This window comes from Microcebus murinus, chromosome 3 (assembly GCF_040939455.1).
Source record: "Microcebus murinus isolate Inina chromosome 3, M.murinus_Inina_mat1.0, whole genome shotgun sequence".
NCBI classification, from domain to species: domain Eukaryota; kingdom Metazoa; phylum Chordata; class Mammalia; order Primates; family Cheirogaleidae; genus Microcebus; species Microcebus murinus.
Genome location: NC_134106.1, coordinates 103,400,521 through 103,406,705, shown reverse-complemented (window position 1 = coordinate 103,406,705; position 6,185 = coordinate 103,400,521). Strand labels below are relative to the sequence as shown.

Genomic DNA, 6,185 nt, shown 5'->3' with positions numbered 1-6,185 from the left:
AATAGAAAGAAATTAATTGGCCAACTAATATATATAGAAAAAATTAGCCGGGCATGGTGGCGCATGCCTGTAGTCCCAGCTACTCGGGAGGCTGAGGCAGCAGGATTGCTTGAGTACAGGAGTTTGAGGTTGCTGTGAGCTAGGCTGACACCATGGCACTCACTCTAGCCTGGGCAACAAAGCTAGACTCTGTCTCCAAAAAAAAAAAACAGAGCTAATTCACTTTCTGAAATAATATTAAAGTAGACCATATCCTTTATACATGTATTTATCTTATTTGGTTCTAGGCTCACATCTGAAAAAAATAATTTTCAAATTGTAAATATTTAATTATTTAGGCAAGCAAGCCTTGAGTTAAATTGCAAAAATGCAAAAACAACAACATAAACTAAATATATATATATATATTTTTTTTTTTTAAAAAACAAAACAAAAAATTCTAACATTTAAAATGGTACCAATACAGTCACATCAATACTGGACACAAGCAGTCCTGACACAAGCACAGAAAGTGAATGAGTCAAGATTGAAATGCAGCATATAAAAAACAAACTTTACATCACTGATTGGAGAGTTGTAGTGGGATAGCTCACATATTGTAGATCTCTCTGCTACCAAGTCAAAATGCCTAAAATTTTCCCATAAAGTTATTTCTGTTAGTTAAGACATTATGCCATCCATAGTCCATTGTATATTTTATTGCTTCTGGAAGATAATAGCTATTAGTATGTCAACTCTGATTAATTTACTAGATGGTTTGCCCAGTTATTTAATAACTTTGTGTGATAATAATTATTTATATAGTTGGATTTTCCTATTCTCCTGCACACTATAACATAAGCTCTGTTTCAGCACACTAACATAAGCTCTGTTATAGCACACTATAACATAAGCTCTGATACAAACAAGGAGAAATTCCCAGAAATGTAATTACTTCTTTTAGACATAGAAATTCTGACGTAAAATCTCATTTTTTCTCCACTGGTGAAGGGTGAAGTGGATGTGCTACCAGAAGGTAACTTTGAGCTGTTTTTAAAAAGTCTCTTTTTCTTATTCTCTCTTTCTCTCCCTTTACTCTGGACCTGGAGAACAAATATTTGGGCCATAAGCCATGTGGAATCTATGTGGTCCTAGAATGTTACTCAGTGTGATTAGCTATACACATGCAACATTAAAAAATAAATGGGGGTGAAATAACTGTCCCATTGCCTCCAATGCAAGGGGTGAGACATACTAGATGACCATGGTTGATATCTTTGGGATGGTAGAGGTACAATGGGCTGCATGTCCTCAAGTAGTTAAACATGAATTCCAGGAAATGGAAGAATTGACCTGTGGCATATGAATGCTTACTGAGAATATACCTATATTTTTCCCTCTGTATTTCTATTTTTCTTTTTTTTCTATCCATTTCTCTCTCTCAGTCTCTCAGTCTATGGAAAATGAGTTTAGATTTGCTTTGCAGAAATACAGCAAGCATGATGTGATTCTTTGTTGGCCCAAATGTCAGTCAGATATGTTTTTCACATGATCGTTCCACCTAAGGGATACACATTTAGTGATCACATATTCAAAGCCCAGAGACCAGGAGCCTCCACAAATTCTGTAGGTTGGAGCTCCTGAAAGGTGTTTACTCTGTGCCTCACATAGAAAATAATAAAGCTAACATGGAATAATGTGTTAGACTGGATTTGAGAACATTTATTTGTGAGAGACTTGGATATATATAATATTCATTTCATTTTCTAATAAAACAAATACACTATGAAGAAATATGTTAAATACTAGTTTGTTGCAAGTTTTTAAATAAAACACTCAAATTTTCAATAAGAAAAATCTGATTAGCTTAGTGAATATGACTTTTTTATACTCAAAATAGCTATTCAAAATTTCTGATTAAGATTCTTAGTGATGATCTGTTTAAATTTCTCAGAGATATTAATAATAACAAACATTAAGTTACCAAACCAATGATAATTTAAAAATAGATCTTTGAAATTATTTGAAAGTTCATACTGTCATATTTTTATTTAAATAATCTAATGATAATTCCTTTGCTTCCCTTGACAGATGTAATCTTAAAATTTCTGTTAATTATAAGAATAGATTGGAAACAGATTCTGCTTCTCAAAGAAGTGATGAAGCTTTAAGTCCAGGAACAGTGTGCATTGTATTGCTAGAACACTCACTAGGCAGCTAGCTTGGATGCCAATAGCCTCTAAGACAATACATTTGATAAATGTGAATCCAACTATTCCAGTGAACTCATTGGAGCTCTGCCTGCCAAGAGTCCAGGAATAGCCTCTCTGCTCCCAGGTCTAGATAAACTGCTCTTTATTCTGTTCCTTCAGCACCTGGACCAAGAAACATCCAGCAGCCCTACAGGGACCTTGCCTTGGGGTGAGCTGAGAGACAAAATGAGGCTAGCTACTGAAGCAGATGGAGAACCTGCTTGGGAATGTTCAGTCCAGCACAGTGGAACCAATGCTGTTCATCATTTTTCCTGCCTCATGGAATGGCAGAGAGTGCCTTCAGATTCCCCTCTGCTAGAGCCATGCTCTGAGACATACCCAAGAAAGTCTATACCTGGGGTTACACCTGTAACCCATATAGGACAAATTTGAGGGCAATATTCACTGATTAAAAGTTCTACCTTATCAATAAACACCTATAGGAAAATACACTCTGGGAGAAAATAAACAAGAGTATTGTTAGCATAAACCTTTATTTTTAAAAGCCAGGCATGAGACATCTCTGGAAGAACATTCTTCCCTGGAGAAATCTGGTGGAAATTTTACAACTGGTATGGGAGCAAGGAAACAGTCAAATTCAGTGGATTTGAGAAATCCTTTAGGCAAAGATAGTTCCTAATGAATGAAAATGCATATTTTTGTAGATTAGCATCTATAGTTTTATCAATTTGAATTTTATCAAGCAGTGTGAGAAAGACAATGTAGGTGATAAAGTCATGTGTAAGGTACAAGGGAGAACAAATAATTTTTCCCTTAACCCTCATAATTTCTTGGTTGGTATAGACCTCTGTAAAAAAAGACAAATTAATAAGAGAAAAACAGAAGTTTATCAACATATATATTTTTATATATGCATGGGTGATAACCAATGAATGAGGAGTTCTTAAAGAGATGGCTTTGGATTCTAGCTTATCTAGGATCTTCAGCAAAGAACAGTACATTTTTAGAGAAGTGAGGAGACAAAGAAAAAGCACTTTTAGTATCTGGGGAAAGCAACTTGTGGAAAGGCAAATAGATGGTAGATAAAGGCTAGTTAGGAAAGCATGTTAATTATAGATCTCTCGGTGCCTTCTCTAGGCCCATAAGGATCCAAAGTGGTAGAGAGGAGGGGTAGGATCTTTTGTCCTTGTAAATTTATGTCCTATTTTTAGGAAAATAGAAGGAAGACAGAGAGCTTTTCTACATCTGCCTCTTCTTAATTACCTTCAGCTCAATAATCCTTATGCCAAAGAGGCAAATTTTGAGGTGGCATAGTCTGGTCTTTCTCCCCACAAAGGGATGGAGAGAAATAGCTGTGAGGTCAAAAGGTCATGTGAAGGCCACAGTGGAAAATTTTCAGTCCTTCATTTGTTTTTGTTTTAAAAATACCACCATAAATATCTGACAAATCTATGTCCAAAGTCTTTACTTTTATATTTTTCTTACATTCATAATTCCGGGTATTAACTTTGGTAAACCTAAACTTGGAAAAAGAGGAGAAAAGAGGAATAAAGCAGAGAGAAAACCTGAAAGATTGTGTTGCTTATTTCTGCTATCAAAAGTAAGGGGTCAGGACTGCCTGTACTGCAGCCTGGGGATCCGATGGGAGGGGGGGGGAGAGAAGGGATTTCGAGGGATAGCCCCCAGCTCCCTCCTTTCTGAATGGCTTTCTAGCTGGCCACTTGCAAAGTGACTACACCTCGAGGATCAGGAAGAGGGACTGGCCCCCACCCCTGAGTTCCCAGGGTCCCTACTGCCTGCCCAGGGCCAGGCCATGGGTGCGAATGGCATGCTCCTCCTTACTCTTTCCTGCTACTCCCTGGGGGTTTGGATTCAATATTTGTTCCTAGTGTATAAGATTTTGATAAGAAATTAACAGAGGCTGATGCTTACCTTTTTGATGACAAGCTTCACACTGCAAAGATGAATAACAGAGAAAGAAAATTGAAACTCTCAAAGCAACAACAAATAACATGGTAGAATCAATTAAACACTGCACTGCTGCTGGTTGCTGAAAGTACTATTAATCCTGTGGATGCAATATATCAGCCTAGTCCCTTGGAACCTGTGATCAGCACAATGCCTTCCAAGACTGTCTTACCTCAACAACCTGCTCAGTTGTGTACGTCAGAGTAGCATCCATCTTCCCTACCAGTTGGACCTATATTAGCTATTTTGGAATATCATCAAACTCCAACACCACATAGTACAAGGCAGTGGCCATTCACCACCTAGGAGCAATCTAACTTCTCAAGCCATGTCAACTTATCTCCAAATACGGACTCAGACTTTTCTCATTCTAGCAGTGAAGGTGAATTCTATGATGCTAATGAATTCCATCAAAGTGGCTCATCCCCCAACCATCTAATGGATTCTTCTAAATCTCCCTTAATCTTGACACACAGCAGCTCAGAAAAGAGTCTGAAGCTCCCAGATCCCACCGAATCACTTAATTCTTCTATGTCCAATGGAACAAGTGCTGTTGACCTTTATGATTCACATGATGATAGAGATGACTGTGGGGAGGCAGGGTCACTGGAGGAGCACAAGAGCGTTATCATGCACCTTTTGTCATAGGATAGGCGTTGAATGAATCTTACCAAGGAAATTCTTCCAAAATTTATTCTTGAAAGAAGACCTCTTTTAGAAATGTATGCAGACGTATTTTGCACATCCAGACCTGTTTGTGAGCATTAGTAACCAGAAAGATTCCAGGGATAGAATGTTTCAGGTTGTAAAATGGCACCTCAGCCTTTCATGCAGGAAGGAAAGCATCAGTTGCCAAAAAGACATACAGTCCCATTTTGTGCAAAGTCTTTCAGTGTCATTGAACATTACCAAATGATATTGAAAAGAACACAGAGTTCGTTTCAGCAGGACCAGTTCCCCGGGTTTCCAAAAACAGTGTAACATTCATGGCTTAGCAGGTTTCTCATCATCCACCGATTATAGCCTCTTATGCTGAGTGTTATAACAAGAAGATACAATTCAGTGCTCATGTCTGGACCAAATCAAAATTCTCTGGAATGTCAACTGGGGAGCACAACCTAGGGCATGGCTGTGTCTTGTATCTAGACTATGACTACATTCTTACCTTCCCCAATGGTTATAGAAGGTCCGTCCTCACAGTGCTCTGGGAGGAATTAGAAGAATGCAATATTAATTGTTCCAAAATGGACTATACTGCAAATATTCTCTCACACACTAAACCTTTCTATGGGGATAAGAAGCACAGAATTATTGCTGAGATTTTTTTCTCCATGTGACAAGAGTCTTTTTGCTCAATTGAAGAGGAATGGAATGGTGTAATGTATGCAAAATATGTGACAGGTGAAAACATAGTCTTTGTAAATACCAGGAAATTGCCAATAATCAAGAAGAAAGTGAGGAAGTGGGAAGATCACAATGCATATGAATACTGCTGCCTTGGGAAGGATGTCACTCTCAATTTAAAAATCAGAGACATTGATGCAGCAACTGAAGCAAAGCACAGGCTTGAATAAAGACAAAAGAGGAAGAAAGGAGGAGAAGGAAATCCAGTGGGAGACAAGGTTATTTCATGAAGATGGAGAATGTTGGGTTTATGATGAACCATTACTAAAATGTCTTGATGCTGCCAAGCAGTAGGTTGGGAAATGCAAAGTTTATACCTGATAACCATGGCAGTAGGCATAATGCAGCAACAAACGCTCTTCCTTTGGGAGAATGTATTCACTCCCTTCGTATTGCAATAGTTCCCATCTCAGGGATACTGGACTTTCTGAGGCAGATGAATAATTAAAGCAGGAAAAGCTTCCGTTTTTCCTCTGTGGCAGTTACAATTTGGACTTCAGTCCCGAGAAAAATTTTAAGTTTGAAAACAAAATGTCTGCTCCTTTCCCAAACCCCAGGCATTGAAAGCATTTATAAAGACAATTCTCTAACTCTACCAAAAAAAAAGTAGGGGCTAATAAT

At 37.9% G+C, this 6,185-nt stretch overlaps 1 pseudogene; it reads left to right on the top strand.

The window, feature by feature from the left end:
- Positions 1-4,040: 4,040 nt before the first annotated feature.
- LOC105875692 (oxysterol-binding protein-related protein 9 pseudogene) lies at positions 4,041-5,858 on the top strand (annotated as a pseudogene).
- Positions 5,859-6,185: the final 327 nt, after the last annotated feature.